The sequence below is a fragment of the Panicum virgatum genome, chromosome 2K (assembly GCF_016808335.1).
Source record: "Panicum virgatum strain AP13 chromosome 2K, P.virgatum_v5, whole genome shotgun sequence".
Classification (NCBI taxonomy): Eukaryota; Viridiplantae; Streptophyta; class Magnoliopsida; order Poales; family Poaceae; genus Panicum; species Panicum virgatum.
The window spans coordinates 40,550,836-40,567,070 of NC_053137.1; the positions used below are offsets into that span (position 1 = coordinate 40,550,836).

The following is a 16,235-nucleotide window of genomic DNA, read 5'->3' on the forward strand; positions in this document are numbered from 1 at the left end:
CCTCCCTCCATCCCTTCCTGACATGAATTAGGCAAGGCGTCCAGGACGCCTTGGAGCCTTGGAGCGCCTCATCGCCTAGGCGACGACTAGGCGACGCCTTAAGAACTATGTATGCAACGCTTCTGTCTTCTGGTAAACTCAGCTAGCAAGCCAAGATACAAGTGTCTGCAAATGTCAAAACATAATTATCACATGTTGAATTGTTGATCGCTCATAATAGTAACCGATACTATAATGTAGCACAAATATGTTGCAAATGTCTAACTTCAATTTGTGATCACAAGTTGTGCAGATAATTAGTACTACAATAAGAATGCAATCAGTTTATTAGTACAAAAATAAAATAGCCCAAGACACCAAACTACACCATCAAGAAAACCATATTTCATTTTAGTTTGAGAATAAAATATCAAAACAGACAAAATGGGTTCTATGTATCATACACTCAGTTTGCTGTTGCCGAAGAGGAACTAGCACCATCAGTTTTCTTCTTCACTGGTTTCAATCGATCTAGAAAGCCAAGCAACTTTACCCTGAGCATCCCCACAAGGCTTGACATTGGCTTCTACAGATTATAACCAATACAGGTTATCACTACAAACCGATAAATTTACATGCACCAATATGACAATATATAAATAAATCACCTTATCATCCTTTCCATCAAGTAGGCAAGCCAGCTCATTCTTCATCTCTTCAAACGTCAATGCAAAATTCAGTCTTGCAGTTTCACCCGTTGAGGCAACATTAAGTCCAATGATTCTGCCAAACCGATTTATGACGGGGCTCCAATAAGACCATCGCCAATGGGACACGAATGTGCGAAAGTCTGTACTAATTCATCCCTCACAACCTTCTCAACATCACAGGTACTGAAGTGAGGGAAAAAAGTTAATAAGTTCTGTCAGCATCACCAATACGCAAGAAGGATAGGACGGGTACTGATCAAGGAAACATTGATCTCCCCCAGCCCGATCAGAAAAGGGAGGAAAAGGGGTTAATAATGAATGGCCTCATGAAATTGTAGGGGCGTAAAAAAAAGGTGTCCTCTTTTCTCAAAAACCTCATTCTTGAACAGAAATTCCATTTTATTGGCTTGCAGGAAGCCATGCCAAATGATCTGGATGACAATGTTCTTAAAGAGATTGATCCCGTTCAATCTAATTTGTGGAAATGGATTCCTTCTAGAGGTAAATCTGGAGGGATTTTGGTTGGCATAAACATTGAATTTCTGGATGTTGGGTCCTTTATAAGGATGGGTTTATGCTCCAGCTCAGCTGAATGTCAGGGATAAACATCAAAGAGTTAAATGGAACCTGGTAATAGCCAAAGGGGCAGCCCAAGAAGAGAGAAAAGATACTTCCTAAACTGAACTTGCTCACTTCTGTAGCAGGAATAAAGATGTATACATTCGTCTGAGAAAAAGCCAGAGGTAGATTGTTTCGTGACAACACTGGCATAACTGGTCGAAGTTAGCATGACAGGGGGAAATACACAAGTCAAATAATTAACCAGATGTCCAGAACTCCAGATCCTACCTTGAACAAATTAGACAGATTTCTTATCAGCAAAGATTGATAGGAATTCAACCCTTTGATCCTCTCCAATTGCACTAATCAATCCTTGAACATTTGGGTTTCAGGTTTGAGTTGGCCTGGCTATCCCATCCAGACTTTGTAAGTACTGTCCACTATATCTGAAATAAACCCTGTCAAGCTCTAATAGCTTTTGACAGGATCCAGAAATTGAAAATATTTAAGCAATACTTTAATGGATGTGGCTTTAATATCCAAGGTGAGAAGCAAAAGCGTAAACAATTCATACAAAATGAGCTTAGGTTCTTGGAACAAGCTGAGGAAGATATAATATTGAAATATTATCAATTCAGTTATAGGGCCCAGTTGAAGAGTGAGCAGATGGCTGTACTGGAAGGACTAAATCAGTTAAAAAGATCTAATGAAACTTTGTTTCATGGAGAATAACACACATTACTTCCATAGAACTTCCAATGGCTGAAAGAGATCAAACACTATTTCTTTCTTCATTGCAAGGAGATTTTTTTTTACTACTTGAACATGGTACTAATTACTATAAAACACTATTTGGTCCTACAAATGGTAATGTTATCCCAGTTGATCAGTTGATCCTGGGATTTGGAATGACAGAAAAATCACAGATGATGAAAAAAATCACAAATCTGGATCAGAAAAGTGCAATCTGGCCTCGAATGTTACCTAACATATCCAGGAGGAATAACTTTCTCCAAGGCCTTCGAGAAGCATCCAACTACCCATACTGGTTCTGACTTGTTAATATTTGTCTCATAGAATGATTCACCATCAAGTGGTATAATGTTCTTCTCGTATCCACCAGGCATAGGAGCAACTAATACAGTAAGGATTGAATCTTTTAGGAAAACAAATGCCCTTTTTTCCTCAAAATCACCAAATTTAACAAAAGTCTTGTAATCATCCTTTTTCTTTTCTTCATCATCCTCTTCACCCTTCTCACGATTCTCAGCACAAGTCACTGTTGTAAGTATGGCAATACAGGAGGGACTGGGAACATAACACAGTATAATTCCAGTTCCAAAGTGTACTGGTAACATGCGATCTCCTTTGCAAACAGCCAATTGAACAACAGAGCGTGACATGGATTCATTCAGTAAACTCCAAGATTCAACACTATAGCTTCGAGACTGCAAGTCAAAATTAAATATAGAACTTAATTTAACTAACATCCACCCCACATCCTAACACACTAGCAGGAAGTAAATCAACAAGTCAATAGCTGATATAGATTATAGCATGAAATATGTGTGCAGAACTAAGTATTACAGCAAATACTACCAATGCATGATCTCCACATTATACCCAATAGTATTTCAAGTATGCAACCACATCAGCCAGCCACTTACACAGCACCAGTACAACGAGAAAATACTTGTCAGGGTACTTACCATGTTTTGATAGTGATGCTGTTGTGGCAAAGGACAGTACCAGCTATAACTCAGGTTCCAATCTGGGTATGTGTAAAAGTTTGCTTCGAAGAGTTGTATGTGTTGCCTGTGAGAAGTATAATACATTAGCAAGTTATAAATCTCAAACGCGCAGGAGAACTGCACATCAATATATTAAGAAGAAAAGTTATAAACCAAACTAAAAGTGTCCAGGTGTTAGCTTTCAGATCATAACCACAGAATTTAAGTGTCCAGGTGGTAACTTTGAAAACAATTTATTTAACATGGTAAACAAGCATACAGTCAACTATTGGCAACGTTCGAAATTTCAGTACATGGCAGTCAGAAAATACATCCCATGACGCACAATAACTCAAGAACGAAAAGGTGCAAATAGATACAAAAGAAGGGAAAGTGGCATTAACTTCTTGCACACAAGGTTCTTGATCCTCACAAAATTAGCTGAATGCAACTAGCTGCAAATGTCACATTTTTCAGAACAGTAATGACAGAACATAAAGGACCCTTGAATATTAGCAGTAGCAGCCATAAGCCCATAACATTTTTAGAGATATGCATACTGTGGATAACAGTGATGAAAGGAAATATGCCGACCAATTGATGAACATAGAGAAGGTAGGCAACTTCCATTTGCAGCAATTAACATGAATATAACAGTTTATGCCTTTACCGTGTATGGCAGGTGCTACTAAGCTCCAGGATCTCCTTACTAGGTCACTGACCCTGACAGTTTAGGTTTGGTGGTCCCAGGGGCAGGCAGGTGCTACTAAGCTCTAGGATCTCCTTACTACTAGGTCACTGACCCTGACAGTTTAACAGTGGTCCCAGGTGGAAATCTTGGGCTCCTAGCAAATGTAAGACATTTATATGGCTTGCAATCAGGAATCGCTGTTGGACAGCTGACAGACTGCAAAAAAGGGGCCTCCCCCATCCGGTACGATGCCCCTTCTCTGATCAAGCCGATGAGACAGTTCAGCATCTCCTCACTTCGTGTGTATTTGCAAGACAGTTTTGGTTTTCTGTCCTACAGCCACTGAATTTAGCCCATTTGATGCCCAGCCGGACTGTCAGCTCTTTTGCAGAATGGTGGAGAAGGTCGTGGAAAAAAGTTCCAAAGCAGCTTAAGAAAGGTTTCAATTCGATGTGCATTCTTGGTGCCTGGACACTGTAGAAACACAGAAATGCTTGCGTGTTTGATGGGGTATCCCCAAATCTACAGCAAGCACTCCATAATTACAAGGGTGAGTTTCAGCTTTGGCAATTTTCTGGGGCTAAAGGGCTTGCTGCCCTAGTGTCAGGGAGGGCGCTAACTCAGACTTAGCTTAGTGTTGTGGTGGTCAGGCCCTACTACTTTGTCTTGTAATAGTTTATTGTTGAAACTTCTTTAGCCCGTACTCTGGTCCAAGGTGCAGCGCTGTATTATGTAATTGGACCAAACTCTCACTCTCTTAATACAAAGATACGCAGCTCTCCTGCGTGTTCGAGAAAAAAAAAACAGTGGTCCCAGGTCGTGGTTTCTCGATTTTGTCCGTGGCGCGAATGTAATCTAGATTTTTGTTCTGTGTGTGTGTGTGTGAAAAGGAGGGGGTGTTGCTGTGTAGCTCAGGCTGGGTTATGCTAACTTGACTTGTTGTACAAAACCTTTGGTTTATTTGTATTTGTACTTAAATGGACACAAAGATGAACTCAGCAATATTTTTATTGTTTTCAGTTTCTTTATGTAGCTGAACTGCGTACCTGCTCTAGCACTTTAAAATCTAAAAAACTCGACCTGCGACGGGTAAGCCCCCCCCCCCCCCCCCCCAAACACACAAGGAGTGCTGCTGAGCCCACCTAACCAATCCAGCTAGGCACCCGTTCACTAGCACTTTAAAATCTAGCTAGCTAGACCCAGCATATATAGTTTAACACCGGCACAAAACATTGATTTTCACAAATGAACCAATAATTGAAACACTCCTATGACATATCAGACCATGCAACATACGCCTAAACCACATGTGCACTTCATTATATTCATATCAGACTACACAAACTGCAAGTTGTTTGCTGAAACACAAGATATAGTAATGGAACTGCATACATTATATCAGTTTTTGCTCAAGATTGTTACCATCAGTTTTGAAAAACCAAGTACATGAGAGCAGCTTTCGCAAAACATAGCCATCGTTGCACAAGAGCTTTTCCAAAATCTAGCTAAACAACTAATCACAAATTGTTAGTTCATAAATTTCAGAGCGGTTGGAATAAAAGTGGCAAGTGGATATAAAATCTGTAGATGGCATACAGTTAGCCAATTAAATTTCTGTTTGCTTTCAGTGAAATCTAGCGTTTAACCCATCTAAGTGGAATCTAGCAATTCATGCTTACAGCTGTGCATTTCCAGTGAAAAGGGCGCATGAGGAATCAGGATCCAGCACCAGAAAATTAGAAGCAAAAAGTTAGGATTTTGCACGCACTTATGGGGGCATGAGAGGCTTTGGAAGCAGGTTTGTTCGCGGGTCAGCTGGGCGTTGAGGGGTGAGCAGGGAACACATCACTTATCGGTGGTGCAAACATCGTTGGTGGGGGGAGGATGGAAAGCTGCAATCTTTCCCGTGTCAAAAAAAAAAAATCATTAGATCTAGAGGGCAACGCCAAGCATAAACTTCCAATTCCAAATAAGCTTTGGGCACATAAATGAGCATAATTTTGCATGACAGAGAAAATAAGAGAATTTGGCAAACATAAATTTCCAATTCCAAATAAGCTTTGGGCACATAAATGAGCACAATTTTGCATAACAGAAAATAAGAGAATTTGCCAAACACTGACGTATCTGCAGACAAGTTCACACACATGACTCAATGGTTCAAAGGGATTCGAAGGCAAATACTTGATGGGAGAATACGCTACGCAGAGGAATTCGGGTACATTTTATACCTCAGTACTCAAGACCCGAGAACCGGAGAGCCTGAAGCTTGACGGATGCGGCGAGTTTGGAGCAGAGCTCGATGGGAGAGGCAGATTTGTGGGCAGAGCTCGACAAATGCGGCGTGGTTTTGGCCATTTGGGAGGCGAGAAGGGATGCAGCGGGTATAGGGCAGGAGAGAAGCCGAGAAGGGGATGGTGCGTGGAGTTGCAGGGTGCGGTGTGTAGGATTGCAGTACGGGAAGTGGTGGAGGGCGGAGAGGTAGAGGGTGGATCCGGACTCCGGAAGCGGCTGGTTGGACGGATCAACGAGGGCAGCGTGTGGATTCGGAGGCGCGCAGCCTGCGGGTGCGTGGGTAGCGTTCTGTCAGGATCGAATGGATCGCTTGGTTTTCAGATTTCTTGCTTACTTTAAATCCACAGGCAGTTAGAATGCATTGGTTTTCAGGTTTGTTTGGGACCACTTCAGCTTTAGAAAAATAGTTCCGGAGTAGCAATTTTATATTTTTCATCTCCACTCTACTAAGTCCATAAAAATAAGAATCTATTATGTGTTTAGCTTATTATAGTACTCCAACTCCAAAAATCAGCTGACTTGTTGTAAATAGTCTATTTTTACCCTTGTAAATAGGCCCACATGTCACTCTCTCTTCTCCCCTCCTCTTCCTCTCTCTACATAGGCAGCGGCGGTGGCTAGGCATGCGGCAGCGGCGGGAGGCAGGGGCGGCAGGCGCGGCAGCCAAGGTGGCGGTGGGAGGCAAGGACCACGGGCTGCAAGCGCGGCAGGCATGGGCACCGGCCGGTGCAGCGGGCAGGGGCTGCGGTGGCTAGGCATGCGGCGGCGGGAGGCAGGGGCGGTGGCCGCGGCAACCAAGGTGGCGGTAGGAGGCAGGGACCGCAGGCTGCAAGCGCGACAGGCAAGGCGGTGGTGGGAGGCAGGACTGCGGGCAGCAAGCGCGGCAAGCAAGGCGGCGGTGGCGCGCGGCAAGCAAGGCGGCGGTGGGCGCGGCAGGAAGGGGCGGCGGCGGTTGGAGGCAATTGAAACGAACCGGGTTCCCGAAAGGGCAACCCGACTCCTTGTATCGTCGTGATATTTCCTGGATCAATCGCTATCACATACAGAACTCATTTCAGGCAGTAAATAAAGTCATACCATCGATTACAGAACATTCATGGGTTTAACTTACTACAGCATTCGGGGACAACAGTACGAATCTCCGAGTACAAGCCCGTTGGGCTAATCGAGACACAAACAGAAAGCGAAACGGTAGCTAAGCTTCAGGCTGGACTCCATCTGGATCCTTCTCCTCCACAAGCAAACTTGAGTGTAGCACTGCTTCAGTTATACCACACATCGTTGTTGATGTCGTACTCCGAGTCGGACCCTGCATCTACCCAAGCTATCCCCAAGGACGGGATAGGTTCATGTCAGTATCCGCATGGAGCGTATATATGGATGCATGAAGGTATAAAAGTAATGCCAAGGATAGGCTAAGGTTTCCTATGCAAGCAATATAAGTATAAGTCATCCAATCTCCATATAACACGGGCAGCTCCGGCATCCCGGACTCCCGGTCTCCTATCTTCCACTACAAAGTACACTACCCAAGTTCAGTGGGGGAACACCCTCTCCCCACACCTCAGCTGCTATCCGAGCAGGAAAGTGGACTAGAGGAAGATAGAAAAGTATATGTGGATCTAACTACAGTGTGGAGCCAGGTCCAGAGTTGTACATGACCGAGTACGTGGCTATACGTATAGTTTTCACCCTGCAGGGGTTGTACACATGTACCCACTCGCCCCGAATCCAGCCGGCAAGCAACTCCGACTATCTCCGAGGCACCAATCAACGAAACTAACGGCTACAACACCATCCTGCTCCCGGTTTGGGGCGCGTCCTCCCGCAAGAGGTCGCCCGGGGTAGTGAAACAATCTAGAATGGAATCCTCATGGATCCTGCGATCGGAGGCTCAGGGTCTCGCCCATTACCCCTGACACGGAAACTCTATCCTCCTACATGTATGATGCCGCGCGTAGCTAGCTCGGGCTGGGTCCCCTCTCATAAAGGATAAGTGGTGTGCACGTTTGACATAGTTCCGTCACTAGGGCCACAAAGTCAAGTCCGTAATCCGGCCGAGGCGAGTGTCTTCATCCAAAGTAGCATTCCGTCAACACAGTCTGCAATCGATACCCATCACAGGTATCGCCTCCTCTACTACACCTCTACTATGTTCCCACGGGAACGGTCTAGCACCCGCCACAGGTGCACTTCACCCATTACAGGTGCTCTCAGGATCGCGCCTAACGCACAATCCCCGGCTCCCGATCCGAGGATCGAAGAAAGGGTCCGCTCGCCCCCGCCGTAACCTAATCACCAACTCCTATATATGTGTGGAGGCAACTTTCAGCAAGTAAGGACTATCATATCATATATTTCCATACCCCAAATCTCACTCATAGAAGCAATAGCATGTATCATAACAATGATAAGTATGGAAAACAAGGAATACGGTAAGTAAATGGCCATGCAAGCTCATCTCATCAATCAATTTAGGAGCGTAGCGTATCTAGCAAGCAATGACTAATAGGTATTCAGAACATGGATGGGCGTGAACCTGGCGTCTCCTTGTAGAACTCCTGGAAGTCGGGGTAGTCCTAGTCTCCGGTCAGCTCCTCGGCGTCAGGTCCTATTCGTAATTATGGCTAAACATAAGGGCCAAAGTGCAAAGATGCATAAAACTCCCTAATAGAAGATCCAAAACACGGCAACTCCTACTCTAACGTGTAGGTCATAATTTTAGAAGAATGATGAAACTGATTTCATAATTTTCAGAGTTACGGTTGATTTATTATGATTTTTCTAAGCCTAAAAGTATTTCTAGAACTTAATAAAGGATTTCGGAAAACATAAAAGAAAGTAAGTGACACGTGGCAGCCTCTGGGCGTGCCACGTGGCATGCTCCATGACATCGGCATGACGTCATCCAGGGGTCGGCTGTGCTAACGTCAGCATAGCCCATGCTGACGTCAGCGTTGACTAGGTCAACATTGACCCGGTCAATGGTCAACGGTCCGCGGTCCAGGGGGTCCACAGGTCAGTCGGCGGGTCTCACCGACAGGTGGGACCCGCGTGTCGGTGCTGTGTAAAAGGAAAAAGAAAAGAAAAAGCGTGTTAACGGGCTCGAAGATGAGCTGGGCTTCTTTCCTTCTTGGTCTTGCTGGGCTAGATCCGGCCCGTACTCCTCCTCTTCTCTTCCTTCCCTTTTCCATTTTTCATCCATCGGCTGACAGCTTGGTCCCACTTGTCATCCTCTTCAGATCTCGCGCGGAGTCCTCCAAATCCGGTGCAGCAAGGTCCGTGTGTGTGCGATCGTGTGTTCGGGGTCAAGCCGAGGTCGCCACGCCGCTAACGCGACGTTGCGGCGTGGGCGCGGCGACGGCGTGGCAACGGCGGCGGGTTTAACGCCTAGGAGAGCAAAGGCTCCGTCTTGGGTCAGACATGCACGTACATGCTTCAGGAAGGGCCAAGGTGCGGTCTTTGGCCGGCCTTCGTGCTAGCATCTTAAAGGAATCATACTTAGCTCTAAACAAGTGATATTTTTGTTCACGAACTTTTGTAGAGCCTTCATGAATTTCAATTAGCTCTTTCCATATATCACTTGCTAAGTCCATGCCATTTACTCTAGCAAAGACTTCCTCACTAATGGCTTCGAAAATTGCATTTCTAGCCTTAGCATTCCATTTTAATTGCTCCGAGGTGGGAGTTCCGGTGAACCCGGTCTTTGTTGCCAACCACACTTCGGGGGCAATCGCATCAATGTATGCGGCCATACGAACTTTCCAATAGGCAAAGTTCTTGCCCTCGAAGTGAGGCGGCGAACCTCCCATCTTAGCCATAGCTCTAGGCGGTGAAGCCTAATGATCCAAATGAGCAACGAGGCTCTCATACCAATTGTAAGGATCGATGGACCAAGAGGGGGGTGAATGGGGCCTTTTTCAAATTTCTAAAACAATTAAAGCAACATTAACCTATGCAATGCTAGTAAGGCTCAATTCACCAACCGGCTAACTAAGCAAACTACACAAGCTAACAAAGATAAGAAACTAAGAAAAGTAGAGCTAAGTTATGATCTCTAAGGTCAAGCACATGAATAATTGCATGAAAGTAAGTGCTTGAAATGAAAGAGTGGGCAAGAGACAACCGGATTTTTTCCCGTGGTGTCGATGTGTTGGCTCACACCCCTAATCCACGTTGTGACACTCACTAAGAGTCTTGTCACATCCCATGTCACCGAGACTTGGGCGCTCACTAAGAGTCTCCATTCACCATCCCGGCGTGGTGGAGCTCAAGCCACGTACAAACTTCTTCGGGCTCCCACAATCCTTCGCAAGCTCCGGAAGAAACACCTTCAATCACCAAGATCGTCTAGGTGATGCCAATCACCAAGACAAGCTCCTAAGCCTTCACTTGACCTACACTCAGTTGGCCCTAGCTCAAGCACACTTGCTACACTTGTAAAGGATGAATTCTTCAAGGTTGAAGCACAAACAAAGTACTAGATCTTCTCTCTTTTGCTCAAAGCACTTTCTCTTCTTCTCAAGGGTGGCCTCAGGTTTTCAAGGTGTCAAAGGCAACTGAAATGAGCCAGGGGGTACCCTTATATAGAGTGGAGGAGGTCACATAGCCGTTGGAAGTTTACTGCAGAAAAACCGTGACCACCGGAAGAACCGACGGGTTACAGATTTGAGGCGTCGGTTCAACCGGTCTCTCTGTGTCCAATTAGTAGCCATTGGGGTTTCTGACACAGTATCCAGGCTTACGTCATTGCACCGGTGCATGCTCCGCAGAGGCATCGGTTCAACCGGTGCTGAAGAGGTTCACTGATCAACTCAAACAAGCTCTCTGGAACATAGTACATTCAATGCACCGGTGCTTTGATTCCGAAGCGTCGGTTCAACCGGTGCTGAAGAGGAGTTGAGGTCCACCAAAACATACTCTCTAGAACAAAATACTTCCATTGCACCGGTGCTGCTGTTTTTCTTTGTTTTCAACTAAATTGACTTGGATTTGAATGTAACTTCGATTGTTTCTTCTTCCAAGTGTTGTGTTAACTTCTATTGAACATCTTAGACTGTTTTTGAGCGAGTGTGCAAGATTTCTAAGGCCAACTCAATTTTGATCAAGCTACTAACTCATGAACCCCTCTTAATAGTACGATCAAGAACTAGAAACTATAAAACCTAGCTAAATCAAGTGTCCTTCGTCTCCTTGTGACACTTGAGACTAGAAAGGTCATTAATCTTTCAAATTGAGTCCTTGGCACGCATGATTGTTTCGAATTGAGGGGTCTCCTTTCATATTTCATATGAGACTAATCCAGTCATTGATTTTTCCTTTAAAACACACGTTAGTCGCATACGGTTGTCATTAATCACCGAAACTTACCATTAGCATCTATCGGCCTAGATGCGCTTCAATCTCCCCCTTTTTGGTGATTGATGACAACACAAAGTAGAGATACACAAGATATGAAAATGAAAGCGAAAAACAAGCATGCATTACTCGAAATAAAGCACATGTATGGACATGTCAACACAGAGCATACACAAAAACCAAAAAACATGTCCATACACAAAATCCATGAAGATCCAATCACGCCACAAACCACCAAGCTCCCCCTATCTATCTCCCCCTTTGGCAACAAAGCACCAAAAAGGAAGGCGATCTAGCCCTGAGCTAGAGAAGGCAGGGTCTTCAGGCTGGGTCCGGTGGAAAACTGAGCGGCGGAGTCGTCGGCGTCGTCGTCCGTCCAGTCGTCGTCGACCGAAGAGGACTTCTACTCGACCGGAGTCGTCGGAGCAGCAGAAGTAGCTGGAGTAGCGTTAGTAACCGGCTCGGCGATGACTGTGGAGTCCGTCGGAGGGGCAGACGTGATGGGAGTCAGGTCTGGCTGAGTGGGGCGCACGACGGACGGACGGAGCGCCTCAGGCTGTGATGGTGACTCGAACGTGAGTGACTGAGCTGAGGGGTGCTGGGGCTGGTGTAGAATCTGCTGCTGCCTAAGGAACTCTGCACGCTACTCGGCAGTCCAAACACTAGGCTGTGGAGCAGGAGCCGGAGCAGAAGTGGAAGTAGCAGCAGGGCTGGAAAACATCCCGGTCTGAAGAAGAGGCGACATCGAAAAGGACGCCAAGGGTGTCTGCACAAAGCCGCCAATAGGTGGAGCAGGAGCTGTGGGGTCGAACTGGAGCTGCTGGGGTGTAGGGAGCTGAGGCTCAGGTAGTCCAGTGTGACGGTATAGCTGACCGAAGCATCTCGAGAAGAATGTGAACATCTGCTGCTGAATCTGGGACTACTGCTGTAGCTGTAGCCTCATGGCCTCCTGCTACTGTTGGATCCCCTCAAGGACTAGAGTCTGTGCCTCCTGCTGGCGAGCCTGCTCGGCTTGCATACTCAGCTGAGCTGCAGCAAATCTGTCCTGCTGGTCTGATAGCCGAGAAAGAATAGCTGCAAGAGAATCTAGTTGTGTGACCTGAGCAGAGGTAACTGGGGGAGCAGGGGCTCGTGCTGCACCGGAGGATCCTGCCTCATCATCATGGGCACCTCGAGGAATAGTAACAGTGGGTATATACTCCTCGTCATCCTCTGAGTCCTCTGAGTCTGTGACTAGATAGTGTGGGAGCTGGGCCTCTGCTGCTGCTAGTGAGGCATCCTCAGCTGCTGTCGGATCGTCTGCAACTCTGCCCTCAGCCAAGACACGCTCATCCATAATCCGCTGTGCTCGGCGCTGGCCTCTCGGACCGCGGCGGCCGTCTCGAGGAGCAGAAGGTGAATAGAAGCTGAAGAACGTCCTCGACTGCGCTAGCTCATCCATGTGTGCATTCTGACTGAGCTGAGCAAGTATCCAGCAGATCCAATGAGCGAAGGGGTGACGACGGTGAACTGTCATCCCATCCATGATCACGTCCTCTAGCTCACAGATGAAGAAGTCGACAAGGTCAAAGTCACGACCTGTCATGATGTATAGTAAGAGCCATTGCTGCAGAGCTGTAATCCCCTCGTTGTATCCAATCCGGTACAACAGACTCTTCCTCAAAGCTAGGTGGATAGAGTGTGCCACTGGAGTCAACATGTCCGGAGTCCTCAGTGTGCCAGGTAGGAAGGGCTGCTAAAAGAGAATATTGACCTCCTCGTCAGATGGGAAGAGAGTCTCGTGAGGGCGACGAGGGGGCACCGTGTTGCCATAGGCCATGTAGTGCAAGTAGTGTGGCTCCTCGGCAATCTGTACACCAAGCAGGGTAGCCAAACGTGCTCGAGTTAAATGATAATGCCTCTCCTGGAACATAAAGTCAATAAATTGCCGGTCCTCCTCAATAAACAGAGTGGCGTAGAAGACTCGAACCCACTCTCGAATGTATCTGGACCTCTCATTGAGTAGAGCAGGCAATCCATCATTTCTCTCGAAGAAAGGAAGTACAGGAATCCCACCTTCTGCTACACGCAACGCCACCCAGTGAAGCATCTTGTGCTCACTGATCTTGATATCTAACTGGCAGTAGACGTGGTAAAAAGACTCCTGGAGCAGAGTGTGAAAGCGATCAACTCCAACATCTCTCTGCTCGGGAAACCACTACTCCGGGGTCACATATCTCAATCTCTTGACCCTAGGTCCTAGAATGCCCCTGAGATCCAATAACTCAACCTCGGGCAGCTCCTCACCACTGTCCTGACCTCCTGTCTCAGTGCCACTGCTGGTGTGCTGCTGCTGTGCATGACCTGCTCCCCTCTGAGTGCCACCACCTCGAGTCCGTGGACGAGAGCGGGACTCAGGTGTGGTCTATGCTGTCTCTGGCTGACGAGTACGTCCTGAACGATGTAACTGCTGCTGTGGCTCCCCCTGAGTCTGAGGATCCCTGATCCGAAGTGATCCCTGCCTATCTGCAGCATCTGCAACTGCCTCAACTTGCTCTCTCTCGTGGTCCTAACGAGTGCGCTTCTTCTTCTTCTGCACAACCATCTTACCCTTGCCCTTCTTGTCACCAGCCATCTTTCATAGAGGCATAGCATGGAATGATATGAGCCTAAAGCACGAAATCTAGTGGTTATCCGTCGAAACATCACACTAAAAAGGGATTTGCAGGATCAAGAATGGGTGTGTGTGTGTGTGTATATGTGCATGTGTGCAAATGATGATGAACCAAAAGAACTTCACATGCCAAAGAGTGTGTAGGCCATACCCTTGCAAATCAGGGAAGAAATCGAAGAAACAGCCTAAGAGGCAATTCCTCGAACACCTTGTGTGCACTCGAATCAAGGGTGGAGAGAGCTCAGAACAGGGCTCGAATGCTCGCGCGTGGAGTGGAGCAGGAGGGGCTACTCGCGCGAGATCCAAGAGGACATGTCGGCGGCAGTGTAGGCGAGTGGCGGCGCCGGACGTGGATGGCAGTGGCGCGCGGACGGTGCTGGAGCGGCGCGGGTGTGGCGCGAACGCGGCGTGTGGGCGGCGCAGGGAGCTGGCAGCGGCGGCGGCTTGGAGTGGCGAGCACGGGCGCGGCGGCGGCGCAGTAGAGCAGCGGCGGCGGAGCGGCGTCTGGTGCGGGGGCGTCGGTTCGTGAGGTAGAAGAAGGAGATAGAGACTGATGCGCGGGGCCCGCGGAAGGGTTAAGTCAAAACAGGACGAGCGAGCCCGCCAACCCTAAAGCACCGGAAGGTCCGACGGTTCGGAGAAATAGGCATCGGAGAAACCATCGGTGTAACATTGACCAGATCTGAGAGAGTTGAAAACGTGGTCAACAGAGGGCACCGGAAGAACCATCCCTGAGGCATCGGAACATCCGACGGACGTCGGTGCAACGGCAGGAGTAAGGTCCAGAGACACTGCAAGGGCCAAAATTCCACGCAGTAGCACCGGTTGAACCGATGCTGAGGCGTCGGTTCATCCGCCAACCATCGGATGCACCGGTGGCCATCGGTGTAATGGTCAGAGGTTGTTCCAGAGACGATGTAGAAACCGAGCCACGAAGACTTAAGCACCGGTTGAACCGATGCAGGGAAAAACACGAGCGTCGGTTTAACCGGTGGTTAAGGAAAATTTCTGCTGAACTACAAACTCTACTTTTGATCCAAATTTAGAAAACCAAAGCCATAAACACTCAATTTAGACCATTTTCGAGAGACAACCTCACCCCTCAAACACTCAACTTAGTGCTCGCATGCTTTTATATTAACATAGCCAAATTAAGAACCAAGCGAGGTTTAAACACAAAAACCAAATGTATGAGCCACTTTGCCTATGAACTTAGAGATTGAAACTTTAAGTTCGATAGGACATGACTCAATAGGCATGAAAGCGCAACATTGATCTTATCACCCTTGTAGAGATGATATATCATATTTAGCATGAATATCTTTCTCGAAGTGTGATTTGCTCCTTTGTGATCCTACTAACATGATGCAATGCTAATGCAAAGCTAGAATTAAACATGGATGCATTCTATATGACAAGCACATGCATTGCATAAATTTAAATCTATCTTGTCAAGTTTGAACCCTTGGCAAGCTTCTTCATGATGAACCATTCTTCATGCCATGAGCGAAACGAAGACCACCGGCTCATGTAAGACCCATATTCATCACTATCTTGACAAGGTTAGACAAGTGTCCTATATGCATGCATTTTTCTATATGACAAGGCAACTTACATGACGTTTGCCGCATCTAATACATTAAGCTCATTCCTTAGCCTAACAAAAGTACTCTCGTCTAATGGTGTTGTGAAAATATCTGTCAATTGCTCCTCGGATCTCACACCTTGAAGAGATATGTCTCCTTTAGCTTCGTGATCACACAAGAAGTGATGGTGAATATCAATGTGCTTTGTGCGAGACTGTTGAACCGGATTTTTGGCAATTTTTACGGCACTTTCATTGTCACAAAGGAGTGGTATCCTATCTAGTTTCACACCAAAGTCCAAAAGGGTTTGCTTCATATATAGGATTTGGGCACAAGATGCACCGGCCGCTATATATTCCGCTTCCGTGGTGGACAAAGCCACGGAATTTTGCTTCTTACTCGACCAAGAAACTAGAGAACGCCCAAGCAAGTGGCAACCCCCGGAGGTACTCATGCGATCCACATGGCTTCCGGCAAAATCCGAATCCGAGTATCCCAAGAGATCTAAGCTAGCGCCTTTAGGGTACCACAAGCCTATGCTTGGGGTGTGCTTGAGATATCGAAAGATCCTATTCACAGCCGAGAGGTGTGATTCCTTCGGGTTTGCTTGAAAGCGGGCACACAAGCACACACTAAACATTATATCGGGCCTAGATGCGGTAAGGTAAAGCA

General features: G+C 46.8%; 1 pseudogene; it reads right to left on the reverse strand.

Annotated features, from left to right (window-relative positions):
* Window positions 1–217: 217 nt before the first annotated feature.
* On the reverse strand, window positions 218–6,275 carry LOC120676476 (annotated as a pseudogene).
* Window positions 6,276–16,235: the final 9,960 nt, after the last annotated feature.